Consider the following 22,827-nt stretch of genomic DNA (forward strand, 5'->3'; position numbering starts at 1 on the left):
AAGGATCAAACCATCACCTCTTTCAAACCCCCAGGGTCCATCCCATTCAGTAAAGAGTGCCCAGGCAAATTCTGGGATTAATAAATATCTTGCCTTTTTTCCAAAGCCGCTCAGAGTACATCCCATACATTCTCTCATCCACCAGCATGACATCTTGTAAAGAAAGGAAGCAGGAACTATTATTCTGGTTACATATTATTACAGCTGGAAAAATAGGGGCAAAGGGAAAGTGGTATGTTTCTTGTCACAGGAACGTCCACTTTCCAGACAGACTATGGTGTGGGAACCGACAGTAGCTCATAACAACACAAAGCTTGTGTAACGTACTCCTGGTGTTTCCCAGTTTGGAGGTGGATTTTGGAAATCATAGAGTGACCTCCAGGTTACCCTTATTCACCATGGAGGACTGTGGGTGTGTTCTCATGTCCTGAACATAAGTAGAAGGACAGCAGACACTTGCTAGATTCTATTCCCAGAATTTGGGGAATTTTTTTAAATTTGAGTCAGCTTTTTGCTTCTTTATAGTCTTCCTAAGAGGTCCATTGTTCAGAAGGGTGGCATTTTATGTACACTTAAAAACCTGAATTAAGACTAAGCACAAAAGGATAGAAGGGTGGAAGGAAAGTCAGTTGTTTACCAAGTCAGTTGTTTACCATAAACAAGCTCATAAGGACTGACTTGGCCCTTTTTAAAAAATATGTTATTTCATCTTTGAGACTTAGCTCCCAGTCTAGAAGGATGGCCTACGCTGTGGAGTACACTGAGGAGCTTAGGAGCATGTGGGTGGAAGGTTCTTGAATGTGGCTCCAACAGGGAGTTGGGTGGTTCTTTTCCAAGGCCCTGGGAGTTAACGATCCCCACAGCAGGAACCTGCTGGCGCCCCACAGGCAGCCTGTCCTCTCCTCACCGGGGACTCCGCTGTTTTTCGTGTGGCCACGATGCTGCCCTCACTGGTTGATATGGGCAGTTCATGACTTAAGACTTAACTGGGTTATTGGCATGCAAGATGGCAACCAGACCATTGCATTGGGTGGCCAGCCTCACTAGGCAGCGCATAGCCTTTGTGCACCTGAGTGTCATGTTGGGAAACCTTTAGGAAGAGACAGAGATGTCGGTCTCCATCCCTGTAGTGTGTTCTTGAACCTCCTTCCAAATGACACAACATAAGACAAAACAAAACAAAACAAAGGAGTGTGTCCTTTTTATCTTCATGGGGCTTCTCTGCCAACCAAAAGAACAGAGTCTATTCACATCTGGGCGTGCCAACATGATGTCGGAAATTTGCCAAGAGGTTTCTCCACGCGGGAGAAAGCAAACTCGCACCGCTGTAGCCTACCCAGCAGACAGATCCCCAGCACTTAGGATAGGGGGGTTCTGGAGGCCCGCAAGGATCCAGAGTTTGATCTTCTTAGTTCTGGAGAGAGCACTAGGACAGAGGGAATGTTCTGGATAGATAGTCTGTCTTCTTTACAGCTGTATGTCTGGTGCCTACTCCTGTTTGGGTTCAGTGCCAGGCACAGAGTAGCTGCTCAATAAACATTTGCTGAATGAATAAAAATGAATAGCAAGTAGGCCAACCCCTAGCATTAGGTGATACCATCTCCTATTTATCAGTGGGGCTAACAGGATTGTGGACGGGCTTATGAAGTGGGACAATTCCCAGAATTTGGAACTTGTAAGGCACAACATGAAGGTCCCAAAGCCTGAAAGGACACAAAGGAACCAGCAGGTGCCTGAGCCTGAGCAGTGTTCTGTGGGTCAGTCTCAGGAGCCAGAGCAGGGAGAAGCAGGGCCCACACCATGGCTGGTGGCCCAGGGCGGCCTGCGTGTGATTTGCCCAGAGCCCAAACTGCCTTCATTTGTAAGGACAGCTGTTTGCCTGGGCCTATAACTGGGGGGTTAAAAAAGCTGAGCCATATGCCCTTAGTAAATCAGTGTGTGGCCTTATTAGAAAACGTGCCTGAATGATTGATTAGAAAATAGCCAGCCAGTCCCTGCATGTGGTTTAGTTATGAGCTGCACATTTGTCTAATGTCAAAATGTACCAAAATCCACCCTTCTTCTTCCACTTCCATTTTTCATCAAAGAAATATTTGACAAATGCACATACTGTAACCAGAGGGACAGACAGAGAAGTGAGAAATTTTCCTAATGTTCACACTGCAGAGTGAAGCATCAGTTTCGACAGAAAACACCTTATTTTACAGATTGCATGTTACATTAACCAACAATGAAAATGTTTATGGGCACTTGCAGGCTGATATACCATAATGAAAGCTTAAATTCCCATAGCCCTTTCTTCCAGACACTTCAGACACCTAGCAGTGGGAAACGGCGGCACCAGAGCCCGTGTGTTGACAATCTCTAGAATGCCGTGAAGTAAGATCATAGTTGTGTGTCTAGGGTTTTCCTTTTCTGACTTGTCACTAAGAGTAATAATGTAGAAAAAGGCTGCCTTGAGAATTAATTTCAGTGGTTTCTCATTTCTTCAAATGCCATTGACTATGACTCTAAATAAGATGAAATCCTCAGCTTTAGGAATTACTCACAATTAGCCAACTGGTGTCTCAGCACAAATACATACAGATATTTACCTTTTAAAAGGATTAATCAGCACATAGCATTGATTGTATATCTACTAAAGTTATACTTTGGGTAATCGTGATTTATTTGAAATGCTAATATAAAAATATTCTGTTTTATTGAAAATTAATTGAAAAATACAAAAAATCAATAGCTTTCTTTCATACCAGCAATGATCACTTATAAGCAGTAATGGCAATTTTCCATTCAAAATAACCCCAAATATGAAATACTTAGGAAAAAGTTTTAACAAGAGATGTGTAGGACGTATATGAAGACAGTCATACATTTTTTCAGAAGAACATCACAGGAAACTTGAATAAAGGAAGATGTACCATGCTCCTGGACAGAAAGATTGAAAATTTTGATGTTGTCAGTTCTCTCTAAATTAGTTTAATAAAATTCCAATCAAAATCCTCATAGGATTCTTTGGAACCTGACAGAATATTCTAATGTTCATTTGGAAGAATAAAGAGATGAAAAAAGCCAAGAAAGTTTTGAAAAGGCAAAGAGGAAAATTTGATCTACCAGACATTACAATATACTGTACATTTAATAGCTAAAATTGTGTCATACTGGGCAGAAAGAAATGAAATGGGTAGAAGAAATGAAGAGCCTTAAAATTAACTGTAGTGTATATGATACTCTAGTACTGATTTAAATTGACATTTCAAATCTAAACAGAAAAGATAGATTAGTAAATAAATAGTGTTGGGGCCAGACATTAAGTATTCAGGAAAAACAGAATGTTGTACTATCTCAGGCTATATACCTAAATCAATTCCAGGTTAACTAAAGATAAATATAAAAACCAAATTATTCATTTAGATTCAACTGCCTAAATAGGACTGATTCACAAATACAGAAAACATAAAAAAGAACGTTAAAAAGAAAATATCATCTGAATATGTTTACCACAAATATGATGGATTGAGTTAATTTTCTTAACGTATATAAAAAACTCATATGAGCTATTAAAACCAGACTAAAACTCTTGAAAATAAAAGATACTATGAAAAGACAATTGGTAGAAAAAAATGCAAATGATTAATAAATATGAAAATATGCTTAACCATACTGGTGATCCAAGGAATGCAAATTAAAACAGTATACCATTTTTGGATTAATGAATTAGTAATAATTAAAATAGAGCTCTTATTCAGAGTTGGTGAGTGTGAAGTGAAACAGGCACTTTCTTACACTTCTGTTGGATGCATAAATTGATACAGTCTTTCTGGAGAGCAGTTCAGCAATACAGAGCCTTAAGCACTCCTCTTTGTCTTTGTAATTCTCAGGGCAGGAATCTATTGTAATGCATATTCAGAAATTTGGACAAAGATCTAGGCAGAATTATCTGTAATAATGCAAAACTGGAAAAACTTAAATGTTCAAAAATGATTTATTGGTTGGGTCCTGAAGGAACAGAAGTAGTCTTTCAAGAAGGGGGAAGAGGAAGGAGGGACTTCTAGGAAGAAAGGAGAACGTAAGTGATGTCAGCGACGTGTATGATGCTGACTGGGGGGGTCAGTTGAGATACTGCATGTGCGTGGTCATGGCTGATGTGGGGCATGCTGGGGGAGCAGGACAAAGGTGAGGCTCCGAAGTGCTTGTATAGTTGTCTAGCTGCCTCATGAGACTTTAAGATGCAAGGATTCTGTGTTGGTCATCTTTTATACTCCCAAGTTCCTATGAAGTGCTTAATAAATGTCTTGTTTGTTAATAAGTAAATAGATTTCTTTCAGATGTTGAGAGGCTTTGAGTTCCGTGTTATTGAATTGTGGTGTTAGCCAATGAAGATCCAGCAAAGTTTCTTAGGAAGAATATTGATAAAAACTCTTCCTAAGTAACTCAGTTGATTCATTTTTGTGACATGCATTTAATGATATTTTAAAAATAAACTTATCTGGACTTCAGTCAGTAGGGGGTGCACCAATGCTAGAGATTCTAGTATTAATAAAGACTAATGCTTGCTTATTAATTTACGGTTCAGAATCCTGGTTACTATCTATCTCCTCTGTGGAGACTATCTATGTGCTGTCCATCCCTGAAACTTTTCATTTCCCACTACCACACACTTACTTAGTTGATAAGTAATGCCTCAAAACCACTAGTTACAAACCAGGTTTTAAAAAGAGTTTATTTAATATTGCTATTTATTATATTTGTTGAAGATAAGAGTGACATTTTAAAGAAATAGGTGCTATATGGAAAAGAGTTTAAATTGTGCTTATAATTTACTCAGGACAAATTTTCCATCAGACTAGGTGAGAAAGCACTAGAAAAAAATGGAGGTGCTATTTCAATGGCCCAAGTGGACACTAATACTATAATTGGAACAAGAATAATGGTGACCTTTAGAGAAACGATATTTTATAAAAAGTTCACTAAAAAGAAGAATTTGGCTTGAAAACATTACTTACTCAAAGTTCTTCATGAAACAGAATCAGTAAAATGCTATGGTTCACTGAATTGTCCAAAAAAGGACAGAAAACTGTGGAGTTGTGTAGAAGAATTAAGGGGAAAGTAAAATGATGTTTATATATGGGATTTTTGATACAAAAAGGAATTTGAATGACATATGTAAAATTTGAAGATGATAGCTAAATATATTATAACAGAATAATAAGTTTTGAGATCAAATAATAAGAAATAGGAAGCAGTATTTGATGAAAGACAGACAGTTATAGAATTCCAGGAAGCACAACGTGAATAGGGAAAGAGAGCTCTTCATGATGGTGGGAGTTTGGGAACTTGGAGATGCCTAAATTTCATTAGACAATGCTGTGCACTTTTGGAATAATGACACACGAAGCACTGGAGATCTTCTCCCCTAAAATTTCCTTAACATGCTTATAAAGTGGCTTAACACAAAGGAAAATGTCAGCTATGAAAACAATCACTCAGGTGAATCAAATTCAATAGAAAGTTTTAAAACTTTTGTAGAAGGAAAAATATTGAAACTAAAGTAAAAAGAAAAACAATGTGGAACTCCCAGTAAAAGGCAAAGAAAACAAAAGGATCCTAAAAGATATTTAAACACTGTAATGCTCATGATAACATACTTACAAAAAGTCACACAACCTAAGATTAAAAGGTTCTACAAAGATATGAAAATGATAATAAATACAGGAATGCAAAGATTGCAATAATAATAGCACATAATTCAAGATGAAACATATTAAGTGAAATAAATGGGTGGTTGTACAAAGGTAAACACAGTACATACTTAAGATATAAAATTTTTTAATTTATATGCACCAGATAACATAGTAACAAAACACACAAAGCAAGGAATGTAAGCATTTCATGTAGAACCTAACAAAAATTCAGTAATAAGGGAATATTAAATTCCTTATAATCAAAATTACAACAGGAAAAATGGACAAAATTCTTAAGTCTATAAATGAGATATAATTTCTTTAGAATTACTCAAAGGACACTTACTAATATTGTCATTTGCTGGTAACATAAAATTAAATGAATAAACGTCACCAAAGGTTTTATAGGCTATATTCTAACCAAAATACAACTAAAACTTGAAATTAAAGCCTTAAGAATGAACAAAATAGAAAATTACTCAGATATTTTAAAATAATCTCCTGAAGAACAACTTGACCAATGGGAAAATCAAGAACTCAATAAAAGACAATTTAGAAGATAAATAATAATAATAATAATATACTACATTTCAAATAAGTACTTAGAGAAAATATCAATAAAAGATTTAAACATTTTATTGTTAAGAGGATGTAAATGAATTTTTCAATTTAGTATCTCAGACACAAAATAAAAACACAATGACAGAAATAAAAAGATAAAGTAATAAATTGGGAAGCAAAAATAAAGTCAACAAAAGCAAGAGCTTATTTCTTGAAACTTTAATAATATAGACAAACTTCTGGAAGTCTAATCAAGAAAAATCCAAAAAGCACACACAAAGGAATGGAAAGGAAAATAAACTATTGAACTAAAAGCTGTAATAAATAAACATTACTGTATTTGTAATTCTCAAAGAAATGAGTTATTTCATACAAACAAAAATTCCTGTAGTTGATGCAAGACAAAGAAAATCTTTATAGGCTGATAAGAGAGAAAGAAAATAGAAAATCATCAAAGAACCATTAGGATTCCAAGAAAAAAGCTCTGAATCTGAGTGAATTTAAAAAATATTTTAAGAAATAAATAACTATTTTACAAAGAGTATTTTTGACAGAGAAACACTTCATATATTACTGATAAGGGTAATAGGTGAGGAAATCTTGAATTAAACCTATCAAAAGGGCATGGTGTCACAAAGTAAAATGCATCCCTGAAATGCAAGGATGGCTCAATCACAAAGTCTTATAATGCATCAGCAAATTAAATATAAATCATACATGGTAATTTCCATAGAAGCTGAAAAGTAAGTTGAAAAAATTCAACATATATTCCAAACATACTTTTTTAAAAAAAGGATAGAAGTATACTTTTTAAATATATTTGTGAGTTTTTAAAAATCAAGACACAGTGTTACGGTTAATTGACAACCCTAGAGACATTTATTTAAAGCAGAATGAAATTAAGGTGCAACTTTAATACTTTCTGGAATGTTTGTTCAATAAATAAGAACCAAAATTAAGACATAAGAAGAATACATATTGAGTTCATAGAGCCAAAATATTCAATATTAAATAAACTCTGTTGACATGTAAAATTTAATTATATGAGAAGATACCACAAAAATGTTGATGAAAGAATGAACAATTTAATATAGAGTATTAGGTAACAATTTAATAATGTTCAAAACATTAACAACAACATAGTATGAGTATGAGAACAAATGCTGGCTGTTCCCACCAGGTGCCACTGTGTGAACTTAATCCAGCCCTGCTTTAAGTTAGAAAACTGGGAAATATACGTCAGATCTGTATCCTATACTATATTGAACTCCAGATGGATTAATGCATTAAACATAATATATTTGATTCTAGGTGGATATGGAATTTTGAGTTGGAAATTCTAGGTTTGAATTCTGATTCTAATACTTTCCAGCTGAGGGATCCCAGGAAAGTTGTTTAATTTCTCTCTGGTCCTCAGTTTCCTCATTTGCCAAGTTGGGATTGTCATATATACCTCAGAGTGTTTGAGCAAGAGTTTAATGCAATAGTGTGCGTGTAAACTGAAAAGGGGTATGTTTTCCATGGCATTTCGTACCTTTCTCCCTGAGCCTCGGTTTCCCTATCTGTAACATGGGGATAATACTACCTATCTCCCAAGCTTGTTGGGACAATGAAATTAGATAATGCATGCATTCATTCATTCAATTACTAGGGTCCAGTAGTTATAGTGCTGGGCACACTGGGGTGGACAGCAAGCCCAATCAGTAATTCTGTGTCCAACTGGACCTGAACCCAGGATGGGCTTGGTCATGCTGCAGGTCTCAACAAACACCAACACACTATAGTTAGTTCTGACTGCGTGGTGCAGACCACACTCAGTGCTCCTCAAAGGAGATTCCACGTTCGCATTCCTTTTTTGTGCCCTTTACATAGAACAGGGGCTCTAGTTAATATTCCATCCATTGGATGGAGGGATGAATGTGTGCATACGCAGAGGAGGGTAACTTGTTTTTTTTTTTTTTTTTTTTTTTTTTAATAATTACTTTTTATTGAAGGGTAGTTGACACACAGTATTACATTACATGAGTTTCAAGTGTACAACACAGTGGTAGAACATTTATATACATAATTCTAGGTTCCAGCTATCACCCTACCAGGCTGTTACAATATCTTGACTATATTCCTTATGCTATACCTTACATCCCGGTTACTAATTTATTTTACCATTGGAAGTCTGTCCTTTTTTTTTTTTTTTTTTTTTTTTTTTGTGAGGGCATCTCTCATATTTATTCATCAAATGGTTGTTAACGACAATAAAATTCTGTATAGGGGAGTCAATGCTCAATGCACAATCATTATTCCACCCCAAGCCTAATTTTTGTCAGTCTCCAATCTTCTGAGGCATAACCAACAAATTTTTACATGTAGAACAAATTCTTACATAATGAATAAGTTACATACTGAACAGTACAAGGGCAGTCATCACAGAAACTTTCGGTTTTGCTCATGCATTATGAACTATAAACAGTCAGTTCAAATATGAATACTCATTTGGTTTTTATACTTGATTTATATGTGGATACCACATTTCTCTCTTTATTATTATTATTTTTAATAAAATGCTGAAGTGGTAGGTAGATACAAGATAAAGGTAGAAAACATAGTTTAGTGTTGTAAGAGAGCACATGTAGATGATCAGGTGTGTGCCTGTAGACTATGTGTTAATCCAAGCTAGACCAGGGCAATAAAACATCCACGTATGCAGAAGATTTCTCTCAGAACGGGGGGATGAGGTTCTAAGCCTCACCTCTGTTGATCCCCAATTTCTCACCTGATGGCCCCCCTGCGACTGTGCCTGTCTTAGGTTGTTCCTCCCTTGAGGAATCTTACCCGTCTCTGGCTAACCAGTCATCTTCCGGGGCCATACAGGGAAATGTGAAGTTGGTAAGTGAGAGAGAAGCCTTATTGTTTGAAAAAGTTAGCTTTTTACTTCTTTGCATATTTATGCCCTGTGGCTTCTATGCCCAGCATTTGTCTTGAGGTATCTTTACCACTTGGAAGAATTATGATACTCGGTAAATTTGATATGAGGCACGAATTCTATTTAAGGGTTGTAATTAGGAAGGAAGAAGAAAAGCTATAGAAGTAGCAGGCGGAAGAAAACATGGGAAGATTGATTATTTCTTTGATATATCTTCTTGTAGAGTAACTTCAGCATGTATAGGTTTTAAGCTACTACTTAAATTGCACACACACATTAACATAATAGGAATATAGTTACATAACCAAAGCATATCTGTAATTACCAGCCATCTGCAGTGAAACCAAGAAAACCAGTTAGGCACCTTAGGCATTTGTGAAAACTTATCTATGATATGGTGGATATTGTCCAAATGAACTTGAACAGTCTGAGAGAAATCAGACAAATTAAAACAACCCATTCCTGGGGACTGTTCACATGCCATATGTTCTTTTAACAATAAATAGTTTGTAGTTGTAAGACTTTGGAGCGCTACAATTTGCACTTCTCCAAATTCTTGGTTGAGTTCCAACAGTATAGATCCAGTCCAATTTTGTTGTTTTACTGTATGTACAGGCCAGCTTAGATATCTCCTTCCTCATTCCCATGGCAAGTCCAGGAACTGGTGGGATGAGTGCATCTACTGCTGTAGCAGTGCGTGGATCTTTGTTGGGGTTTTTTGATGATCATCTTCTGGCATGAGTCTTCCAGAGAGTGCAGATGTTGGAAGTTCTTTTTCATATCGTATCTTAGTTCATTTTCGGGGTAGCCCAATTAGGCTTTGATCCTCTGTATAAACACAAACAGACCCTTTGCCTACACTTTTATATGCCCTTTATACCCTTGTGTAGAACTCGTTGGAGGTTACCACACAGGAACTGCCCTTTTTTTTTTTTTTTTTTTTTGCTATCACTAATCTACACTTACATGACGAATATTATGTTTACTAGGCTCTCCCCTATACCAGGTCTCCCCTATAAACCCCTTTACAGTCACTGTCCATCAGCATAGCAAAATGTTGTAGAATCACTACTTGCCTTCTCTGTGTTGTACAGCCCTCCCTTTTCTCCTACCCCCCCATGCATGTTAATCTTAATACCCCCCTACTTCTCCCCCCCTTATCCCTCCCTACCCACCCATCCTCCCCAGTCCCTTTCCCTTTGGTACCTGTTAGTCCATTCTTGAGTTCTGTGATTCTGCTGCTGTTTTGTTCCTTCAGTTTTTCCTTTGTTCTTATATTCCACAGATAAGTGAAATCATTTGGTATTTCTCTTTCTCTGCTTGGCTTGTTTCACTGAGCATAATACCCTCCAGCTCCATCCATGTTGCTGCAAATGATTGGATTTGCCCTTTTCTTATGGCTGAGTAGTATTCCATTGTGTATATGTACCACATCTTCTTTATCCATTCATCTACTGATGGACATTTAGGTTGCTTCCAATTCTTGGCTATTGTAAATAGTGCTGCAATAAACATAGGGGTGCATCTGTCTTTCTCAAACTTGATTGCTGCATTCTTAGGGTAAATTCCTAGGAGTGGAATTCCTGGGTCAAATGGTAAGTCTGTTTTGAGCATTTTGATGTACCTCCATACTGCTTTCCACAATGGTTGAACTAACTTACATTCCCACCAGCAGTGTAGGAGGGTTCCCCTTTCTCCACAGCCTCGCCAACATTTGTTGTTGTTTGTCTTTTGGATGGCAGCCATCCTTACTGGTGTGAGGTGATACCTCATTGTAGTTTTAATTTGCATTTCTCTGATAATTAGCGATGTGGAGCATCTTTTCATGTGTCTGTTGGCCATCTGTATTTCTTTTTTGGAGAACTGTCTGTTCAGTTCCTCTGCCCATTTTTTAATTGGGTTATTTGTTTTTTGTTTGTTGAGGCGTGAGAGCTCCTTATATATTCTGGACGTCAAGCCTTTATCGGATGTGTCATTTTCAAATATATTCTCCCATACTGTAGGGATCCTTCTTGTTCTATTGATGGTGTCTTTTGCTGTACAGAAGCTTTTCAGCTTAATATAGTCCCACTTACTCATTTTTGCTGTTGTTTTCCTTGCCCGGGGAGATATGTTCAAGAAGAGGTCACTCATGTTTATGTCTAAGAGGTTTTCGCCTATGTTTTCTTCCAAGAGTTTAATGGTTTCATGGCTTACATTCAGGTCTTTGATCTATTTTGAGTTTACTTTTGTATATGGGGTTAGACAATGGTCCAGTTTCATTCTCCTACATGTAGCTGTCCAGTTTTGCCAGCACCACCTGTTGAAGAGACTGTCATTTCGCCATTGTATGTCCATGGCTCCTTTATCAAATATTAATTGACCATATATGTCTGGGTTAATGTCTGGATTCTCTAGTCTGTTCCATTGGTCTGTGGCTCTGCTCTTGTGCCAGTACCAAATTGTCTTGATTACTATGGCTTTATAGTAGAGCTTGAAGTTGGGGAGTGAGATCCCCCCTACTTTATTCTTCTTTCTCAGGATTGCTTTGGCTATTCGGGGTCTTTGGTGTTTCCATATGAATTTTTGAATTATTTGTTCCAGTTCATTGAAGAATGTTGCTGGTAGTTTCATAGGGATTGCATCAAATCTGTATATTGCTTTGGGCAGGATGGCCATTTTAACGATATTAATTCTTCCTAGCCACGAGCATGGGATGAGTTTCCATCTGTTAGTGTCCCCTTTAATTTCTCTTAAGAGTGACTTGTAGTTTTCAGAGTATAAGTCTTTCACTTCTTTGGTTAGGTTTATTCCTAGGTATTTTATTTTTTTTGATGCAATTGTGAATGGAGTTGTTTTCCTGATTTCTCTCTCTGTTGGTTCATTGTTAGTATATAGGAAAGCCACAGATTTCTGTGTGTTGATTTTGTATCCTGCAACTTTGCTGTATTCCGATATCAGTTCTAGTAGTTTTGGGGTGGAGTCTTTAGGGTTTTTTATGTACAGTATCATGTCATCTGCAAATAGTGACAGTTTAACTTCTTCTTTACCAATCTGGATTCCTTGTATTTCTTTATTTTGTCTGATTGCCGTGGCTAGGACCTCCAGTACTATGTTAAATAACAGTGGAGAGAGTGGGCATCCCTGTCTAGTTCCCGATCTCAGAGGAAATGCTTTCAGCTTCTCGCTGTTCAATATAATGTTGGCTGTGGGTTTATCATAGATGGCCTTTATTATGTTGAGGTACTTGCCCTCTATTCCCATTTTGCTGAGAGTTTTTAACATGAATGGATGTTGAACTTTGTCAAATGCTTTTTCAGCATCTATGGAGATGATCATGTGGTTTTTGTCTTTCTTTTTGTTGATGTGGTGGATGATGTTGATGGACTTTCGAATGTTGTACCATCCTTGCATCCCTGGAATGAATCCCACTTGGTCATGGTGTATGATCCTTTTGATGTATTTTTGAATTCGGTTTGCTAATATTTTGTTGAGTATTTTTGCATCTACGTTCATCAGGGATATTGGTCTGTAGTTTTCTTTTTTGGTGGGGTCTTTGCCTGGTTTTGGTATTAGGGTGATGTTAGCTTCATAGAATGAGTTTGGGAGAATCCCCTCCTCCTCTATTTTTTGGAAAACTTTAAGGAGAATGGGTATTATGTCTTCCCTGTATGTCTGATAAAATTCCGAGGTAAATCCATCTGGCCCGGGGGTTTTGTTCTTTGGTAGTTTTTTGATTACCTCTTCAATTTCGTTGCTGGTAATTGGTCTGTTTAGATTTTCTGTTTCTTCCTGGGTCAATCTTGGAAGGTTATATTTTTCTAGGAAGTTGTCCATTTCTCCTAGGTGGGTAACTTGTTTTTATGAATAATCTGAAGTCACCTAAATGTCCAATACAAGAGGAGGGGCTAAGCAAACTGCTGTAATCACTCAGCAGAAGAGATTGCAGCCATTAAAATGGAAAATTATGAGGATCATGAAAGACAGAAAAACATTTGATCTACTCTTGCATGGGGAACAAAAACAGAATACAAAATGGCATATATGTCACAATTACAGCATGTCCAAAGTGAAGGCAGGTATTGAAAAACAAACATTTGTATTATAGTAGGGGGATTCTGGGAGAATTAAAAAAATTCCTGTAATAATCTGACAATATTATGATAGCAGTGAAATAACAATGAGAAAGAAAATGGCTACTGTGTAGACAGAAAAAATGAGTGATTTTATTCATTTAGTTTTGTAGAAGTACAACTTAACAAAGAGTAAAGTGCATGTATATATGCACTCAATGAACTTTTACATGTATATACAGCCAGCTTACCCCCCTCCAACTGGATCACTTTATGGAACATTAAAAATGGGTAACTTTAAAAGGAAAAACAGTTTTGGTGTATGCTGTAAGGCTGGGGAGAAAACTAACAGATAATATTATTTTGCAGAAAGACTGTTGCTAATGGGAAGATAAAATGTTAGAATGTGTAAAATGAGCAGAAATGCTAGCGCCCACTCTTAGATGGAGCTCAGATGCTGACAGATTTTCCAAGGCAGACAATGTGAGCAGATTTTTTTTCCCTTTACACTAAAGGACCCAAATGGAAGAAAATCACTTTGGAGTGATTATGTATAATATGCATAGCTACAAGCTGACACCATCAAGATAATGTACATCACCTCAGTGTTCCTTCCAGCAGGATAAACAAAGCCACATAGAAAAATCCGAAATGAAATATCACTCTCAAATGCCACCCCTCCCCATGCAGAACTGGGCAAAGACAGGCCTGGCAAAGCAGCAGTGTGGAAACAGGAAGTCTGTGCCTGTCCTTCTTTGCCCTGGTCCTTCCCCCTGGTTTCCTCCAAAATGCGAATACACATTGATATATTCCTCTCACAGCCCTCCTAACTCCCAAACCACAAACCCTGACGCCTTCTATCATTTCAGTGTTTTCTTTTCTGTGGGTAATTTATCAGGAGTGTTGTTTGGCTGTTTTATCTTTTTCTTTTAAATTGCTGCGGCAGATCTAACCCCTCTGGAGACAGGAGACAGGCACAAAGCTGTATGCTGGACCTAGCAAGGCCCCGCGTCGTGGGCGTTGAATGAACGCTACCAGTTGGCAGGATGAGTCACTGAGATGCGGGGGCTGCAGAGGAGGGTCACAAGGGAAAGGGCGCCCGCCCCGCAGGAGAAGCACGCGGGTCAGGAAGCGTGACGTCAAGCCCGAAGCCAGTCTCAAAAATAGTGAACCTCCTCTGTGAATCAGAATGCTTCTGTGGGGAAACAACTAAATGGACACGGAGGGCTCTTTTCTTTTGTAAAAGTCATTTGTGCTCAGCCTCAAGACAAGCAAAAGTTACAAATCAAAATAGACCCAGAAGTGCTTTAGGTATTCAGAAACTCATCAAAAAGCGTCGGAATGAACTTAGCCATGTTCTGTGCAATAACAACTACAGAAAAGCATGATAGAAAGTGAAGCTTCCTTCCCTACTGCAGTAACCCGAGCAGGTGGGATCCCAATCTTCACTTAAGACAAATAATGTGTTTCTGGTGGATCCTTATTAGAAATAATTCAGGATGGGGTATCAGTGGGCATGGACCATAAAGTCCTTGGTTGCAGAAGCTGTCAGTTAACCCCAAATAAAAACGGATCTATGTTTTATGATTACATAACATGCCCAGACTTGAATAGTCCAGGTTGTTTATTCTTATATGCCTAGCCTGCCAGATTCAACCTGATTCAAGCAGTACCAGCTTTAATTAACTTAATTGGTTTTCTTCTCTTAATGGAAAACAGAAATATGTTAGTTAACCACTTCAATACTCTCTGCCCTCCACCCCGGGAAAGTCTTTGTGAATTGTATATGATGAGGTGGTTAACTTCCTTAGTGAATGATTTTATATAAGCATATAATCACAAAAATAATTTTTAAACATCACCAAAGCTGGACATATGGCTGGCATTTAATAAATACCAAATAACTAGTCAGACCACATCAGTAGTTCTAAATTCAAAAATCAATTCTGTAACATTAATAATAAAAACAATTACCTGTGGGAATTAGGTTTTTTGTTTTCTTTTAGTGATTCACAAGCTTGTCATAATAAGTGTAAAAATAGGGTTTACCCACTGAATAAAAAATGTTCTATTTATAAAAACCAAGCAAGGCCAATAATTAAACACAGCAGTTCTTTAAAGTTTAGTTTTAAATTTTGGTCTTTTTATAAAATTACTTCTAATTTTTTAAATGATACATAGTACAGGAAGCTAGAGGGTCTATTTTTTTTTTCTTAATGAACCTGAAGCTATTAAGTAAAAAACATAAACAAATTATTTTCAGTTTCTATTGTTAGTCTCTATGTATCACCAGGCTTGCCATCTTATCAGTTATGTATTACCAAGTTGCCATAAATTGTGAGATGAAGGTGAAAGCTGTGGGGTGAAAGTTTGAATGAGGCACACTTGACTTTCCCAGGTTCATTTCGTGTCCGTGTCACCCAAATGACAGAACAGCAATGTAGAATTGAATATTATAGTAGCAAAGGGATATAGAAAAATAGGCATCTTTTATTTTACTTTTTATTTTCCCCCATTGCACTTAGTACTTTCAGTGAGTTGCAGATGAGAGACAAGTATCAATCTGTGCTGCTTGCAATTCTAATAATTTGTAACAATAAAGGATAACAGCAAATGGTTGCAGGGAAAATCCAGCTCCATCTATACATAGAGAGGCACAAATACATAAGGGAAACCTGAGCTGGGATTACAAAATGGTAAGAGTATGAAACAAAAAAAAACTTCAGGTTGCATTACAAGTTTTAAAGAAAATTAGTGGTTATCAAGAAAGGTAAAGAACTGACTATAAACTGGGCATTATGACTCTAATTCTCTAATTACCATCAAGCTAATTGATAGTGGTACAGCGTATGAAAAAGATCATTGTTTCTTCAATTGAAATTTCATGACTTCTCAGATGGAAGCCACATTCTGTGTCACACTATAGAAGAGATGTTCATTACCCTTTTCTTCTGGAAGGATTCAGAAGCATGGAACATACTTATGATAAATAGGTGGCCATTGCACTGAAACAATTTGGAGTCTGTAATAATTTAGACTGGTTTAAAAATGAAACATTTTTAAGATCACTTTTGTATCCTTTCGAAGCTATTCTGAACAATTGGTTCTGTATATTAGATGGAAATTTCAATATTTAATATTGCTGAAGGGTGAGTAACAAGGATATTGCCTCAGAATAAATAACAAGTTAAATATTCTACCTGTATAGCAGGACTGCTTTTACCTTCATAATTATAAAATATTTATCAGAAACGTTTTACAAGATATTTTTTAGAGAAGATAATATCATCATTTCTGCAGTGGGTTGTCCACAATGTCTGGCATACAATAAAAATTACCTGACAGGAGAAGAAACAAGAAGCGTGATTGATAAGTAAGAAGAAAAAACAATCAAAAGAAGCAGACACAGAGGTTATCCAGATATTGGAGTGAGCAGAGAAAAGTACTTCAAAATAACTGATTAGTATGCTATAGAAAATAGAGACAAAAGTGGACCAAATGGATGGAAAGATGGTACTGGTTACAATCTCCAACACGATATTGACCAGCCCTAGTAATAGCAGTCATCTGTAACTTGCAGCTAACCTGAGGAATGATGGCAGCTAAGGGTTTTTGTGGCTGTAACTTTATGATTTGGACACTGTATTATCTCTAAGTTAGACCCCAACCAAAAAAGAAAAGAATATAAATATCTCAGGAGATATTTTTACTTGGGAGTTAAACTGTTCCATAAGGTTCTAACTTCTATCTTTTACTTAAAAAAATACTTTAAAAAATGCTTTAATCTCTTTTCAGTTACTGAAAGCTACAGTTTTAGGATGCCAATGTCCTTATTAAATTATTACTGACATCAGCTGTGAATAAAACAGGACCCAATTGCTTGGAAACATCAAAATTGACATAAAATTGTTCTGATCAAGATATTTTTACTGAAATGTTATTGTTTCAAAATTTTGCCATTGATTTCTGGTATCACCATGATGCCAAACACTGATAAAAGTTAAATCTTCAGTGAGCTATTCAGGTGGATCAATTAACACAGACTTTTAAAATCTCTACTATATGACCAGGCTGTTACACCCATCAGCAACCAATTTAGTAGTTGTCCTGATTGAAAGGGGGAAGGGGCTGGGCTGGGGATGTCAATCAGTGACAATCTGACTCAATCTCCATTCTCTCTCAGCCTGGATTGGAACCCGGAGTAAGCAAAGCCTTCAAACCTAGACAGGGTGGGGTATCTTCATCTTTCACCGCTACAACCTAAGAGGCAATGGAAATTTTCACTTATTCCTTTCATTAGAGACTCAAACACAGGGTATCAAACCTGCAAAAAAAAATTTCACATTAAAGATTTCTGATGGCCATTTCATCACTTGTTTCAATTTCCTGTTTGTTCCACACACTGCTGTCTGGGAGTGGCATTTCAATGGCAGATGTCATGCATTTCCCCCAAAACATTTTCAGCTACCTGATGGAGAATTGAGGGCCCATTCTTTTAACATGAGCAGGTGTTTATTCCCCTGGTCTTTAGTGCTGTCTCCAGCGTTTCAATTTTCTGAGGATTCAGAGATTTCTACTGACTGATTTTCCCTCCTTAAAAGGTTGTCAGGGCTGTTGCATGCCTAGGATGCTGATGCTCTGTAAATTGTTTTGCTGGCACACAATAGATATGGATTAGATTCTTGCTTCCTGATTCGCCGCAGGCATATTTTGGGATGGATACAGCTCTGGGTGCAGAAATCCCATGGGAAGGTGTGCTGATGCTCTGAAGCATGGGTGGACAAACTATGGTCTGAGGGCCAAATCCAGCCAGCTGCCAATGTCTGTACAGCCCATGAGCTGAGAATGGTTGTATTCTTAAATGGTTGGAGGTGAAAAAAATCAAACGAATAGTACTTATGACATGTGAAAATTATATGAAATTCAAACTTCATTGTCTACAAATAAAGGTGTATTGGAAGGGAGCCATGCCCCCTCATTTGCATATCAGGTATGGCTATCTCCTTGCGTAACTGCTGAGTGGATAGTTGCAGCAGGGACCGTATGGCCTGCAAAGCCTAAAAATCTTGATTCTCTGGCCCTTGACAGAATGTTGGCCCACTGTTATGGATTAAATTATGCCTTCCTCCCACCCTCACCGTAGATGCTGAAGTCCTAACCTCCAGTACCCGTGACTGTCACCTGATTTGGAAATAGGGTTTTTGTAGATGATCAAGTTAAGATGAAGTCGTCAGCATGAACCCCTAACCAAAGCGTCCTTATAAAAATAGGGAACTTGGGTACAGACACAGACACACGCAGGGGGAAGCCCAAGTGACAGTGAAGGCGGGGAGGGGGCGATGCTTCCCAAACCAGGTGAGGCAGGACCGCTGGCGAAGCCCGGAAGGCGGGGCGGGGCCTGGAACAGGACCGCCCTGAGGCCTGCAGAGGCCACGCCCACACCTCCGTGGCGGAGGTCTGGCCTCCAGGACCGTGAGGCAAGGCTCTTCTGTTATTCCGGACCCCACGCTCTGGTCCTTCCTGAAGCCAGCCCTGGCGCATCCCGCCCCGACCCCCAATTTACAGTGAAAACTGTAAACAGCATCTGCGGACAGGAGCTCGAGCCCTTTTCAGGCCACCGGGTTCTTAGAACATTTGATTTCCACAAACGCCGCAGACGTTTCTTTCTTTCCCTCCCTGTGCACCTGTGGAGAGGCCCCGGCGAGTGACCTGGGCTCCACCGTGGGAAGGGGACTGCGTCCGTGTGGCTTTCTACCCTCTGTGCACTCTCAGACTCCCCGCGTGTGACATGCACCTTATTTTTCCCAATAACAAGTGAATCGAGAACCGTCAGTTAAACTCCCACCTGAACCAACTTCGCATAGCCTCCTATTCAAAAATTATATTTTTTACAAAGAGGCTTTCTTTTAGTAGGTAAGACAAGAATGGCTGCATAAGATTTTCTTCCTATCAATATTTTCAAAAGCATTCACCAGTGGAAATGCCCGGCAGAATCCCAGAATAGAGGGAAACAATTTAGCTTTTCATTTTAAAATCCAAATAATAAAACAAGGAAATGAATGTTTTGGGCTCCTTTAAAAAACATTTTAGGGAACCAAACTTTTTTTCAAAAGAGTTTTTTTCAGTTAAAAAGCACCATTGAGATAAACAACACATTCTCCTGTCCTAAATTAGTTATTTACATTAAAAAAAAAACAAACCTAAGTCATTTGTGGAAGTCATTTCAATACAGGTATAAGCTGTTAGTGTAAGCAGCATGAACAACCAGATGTGCATAAAAGAACAGCTAAGGGTTGGTTATTCACTTTGATTACAGGGCTTTGGGATTCTTTGGTAGATGATTTGGCTTATAAACGTGTGGCTGTACATTGTTTTTAGAGCATATCTCTTGCAAAAATACAATGCTTCAGTTCCTCATCAAACAAAAGGTCTACTAAGCAGCTTCTCCATGCCCAGTTCTAATTCTGGTGCTTTGGGGGGAAAAAATACACTGAGACATAAACTTTGAGCTCAGTGAATTTATGGAATTCATTTTTAGTCTGCTTGCAAAGATTAGAAAATTATACAGTTAAGGGCTAAATGGATGGAAAGATTTATATGTGCAGTCAATGTTCTGAGCAAAGTCCTTGATGCTGTCATGAAACCACAGGCAAGGGAGTGGATATTAATTCAGCTGCGCCTGGAAGGAGTGTGGTCTGGATTGTAGACAAAGGGAGTCAGAGGGAGGGTTCCATGTATGTCTGCACTGGTGCCACTGCTCAGAGCCAGCCGTACTGGGAATGCCGACTCTAAGGTTGCTTGTTCTCCAGCAGTCAACTTCCTGAAGTCAGGAGCTGCGTTGTGCTCACATTTCTGCCCCTAAGGCCCAGCGACTTGGGACTCAATAGGGCTGACTGATCGGATTAACAATAGCGAGAAGCTTTGTAAAATAAAATAAATGGCACAGTTGGAATGTGTGATAAGTCCTCCGAACCTGTGGGCTGTATCCCCATAGGTTATTTAGAAGGGTTTTGGACTTAGAATCCATTTCTTACAGAAAATATGATAAACAGTGGTCAGCTTCCTGCAATAGCTGATCCACGGGACTTATTTAAACTTGCAACAGGGATATGTATTTATAATTACAAAGGAAGCAATGAAACAATGCTGTTCCACTGGAGCCACATTTAATAGGGTCACGACTCAAAGAATTGCTGGGGGCCATTCTAGAGTTCTCTAGAGCTATGTCCATGGGGGAAGCACACTCCATGTTGATTCAGGAAGACAGGATGAAGGAGAGAGGCTGTACAGTTGAGGGATGCTTAGGAGAGTCTATGGCAATTAAAAAGGATGTCCAGCTTTTGGGGATAGGTCATAGTAGGACTGTTTTTTTCCTACTCAGTCATCCTTCGCTCTTGAACTGAATGCACCAAAATGCAGCTCAGACTGGCTGACACAGAAAAGGGGATGGGGCACAGCCAGATTCAGGGACTCCAACGTGACGCAGAATTTACTTTCCCTCCCCCTCTTGGTTCTGTGTTTATCCTAGTAGCCTCATCCTCAGTCTATGCTCTTTACATTGTGGCAAAATGGCCATGGCCTTTCCAGGCTCTGTCCCACCACCTCAGGGGCCACAGCTGACTGGTAACTGTGCAGAGCCACATTGGACCCTGTGGCTACAAGAAAAATCAGCCATACTGATCTCATCTTTAAAATGGTGATACTTTGTTCATCGTGGATTCTCTTTGCATTAATTTTTTATTTTCAAATATATTGCATTAAAATATTATTTACCTTGCTTACTGAGGTTTCTGGGGCCCCTCTATTGTGTCTAGATAAGTACCTCACCTGTTTCTACCTAGTCCTAGTTCCTAGTCCTGCCCAGGAGACCTGTTGAGTCTCCAGACCCTTAATGACATACTTTTCCCCCACGTACTTGTTTTCGGTTGAATTGTGTCCTCCACAAAGGTATGTTGCCGTCCTAACCCCCTGTACCTAGGAATATGTCCTTGTTTGGAAATAGGGTCTTTGCAGATGTGATCAAGGAAGATGAGGTTGTTAGGGAGGACCCTAAGCCCATATGATTGGTGACCTCGTAAGAAGAGGAAGACAACGTGTGAAAACAGATGCTTAGGTAGAAGAGGGTCATGTGCTAATGGAGCCAGAGACTCGCGGGTGAGCCTACAAGCCGAACGATGCCAAGGATTCCTGGCAAACACCGAAAGCTACAAGAGGCCAAGAAGGATTCTTCCCTACAGGTTTTGGAGGGAGCAGGTTACTGCCCACACTCCAATTTCAGACCTGCCGACTCCAGAATGTGAGATCACAACTTTTAGTTGTTTTGAGCCACCCCATCTGTTGTTCTCTGCATGGCAGCCCTGGGAAATTAACACAGCCCTCCTGCCCTAGGCTCCTCTCCTTGGCCGAACTCCTGAGATCCAGACTGTAGATCACAGGCTGGCTTCTTCATCCCCACAAGTTTCTCCCCTTTTATCCACGGCTCCATGCTGGTTTGGGTTCCACTGTGAAGTCTTCTGTGGGGCACGTCCAGATGATCCCCTCTCCATTATGGAAGAAAAAGAAACTGTTCCCATGGACTGGCAGCCAAGGGTCCACCAGCCAAGAAGAACTGGCTGGGTAGGAGTTTCAGAGTAAACTGGAGGGCAGTTAGTAAGCTGTGTTGTGGCCTGAGGCCTTCTTGAGGGGTGGGAAATAAGCTGACAGCAGCGGGGGCCTTAATATTAATGCGACTTCCAAGCTCCCTTTTGCTCTGTCTTAGGTTTTCTTTCACTCAGGTGATAAATCTGGTTGTTTCTCCTTTAAATTCTCTTGTTCCCATTACCAAGACTGGGCACCTCAGTTCCCGAGACCCCTCCCTTTCCCTTGCTTTCCCCCACCTTCGCCAATTCAACGGCCAACATCTGTGGCCACTGTTCATGTGCAGAAGCTTCAACAGAAGTGTAGGTAAGGTTACACAGCTAATCATTGGATGGTTCACTAGCTGCAAACCCCTCTCTTCTTCCCTGACAGCAAGAAGGCCCCATATTGGTCCATGTATGGCCAAGACTGGCAGAGTTCCAGTTATTGACAGAATAATGCTTCATTAGGGTTTCTTGACCAAATGAAGAATAATGTCTTTTTCTCAGGTGTCACTTAGTTAGCTTCTTCCAAACATCATGCGTCCAGGCTTTGAGGACTTTCTGATTATTAGGTCACAGAAGGTCTGGTTTTCTGCATAGCTTTATATCATTACATTTAAGAAAAAGGGGGCAGAAACGGATTTCATAGGCATCCGTTGAGTACATGGAATTGCTATTAGGAATCCACAGACCTCTTTCTTGGGCAGGTGGGTGGGAGAAGTAAGGGCAGGAAAGATGAGTTCAGGAAATACAGTCCTGAGGTTGGGGAGAAGCATAGGTGTGCAAAGGGCAATGATCACATTAAGTTATGGACAACAAGAAGCACGGAAAACTCACAACCTGGTAATGACAGTGATGAACTAGACATTAAATACTACCAAATAGTGTGGGAGTACAGATTAGCCAAAGTGATGTGTGCATCTTTCTACCTCCCAGAAACAAAGGGCAACTCAGATCAGTTCTGAAACACCCTGCTGAGAAAGTGGACTTCTTTC

This window comes from Manis pentadactyla, chromosome 5 (assembly GCF_030020395.1).
Source record: "Manis pentadactyla isolate mManPen7 chromosome 5, mManPen7.hap1, whole genome shotgun sequence".
In the NCBI taxonomy this organism is placed as follows: domain Eukaryota; kingdom Metazoa; phylum Chordata; class Mammalia; order Pholidota; family Manidae; genus Manis; species Manis pentadactyla.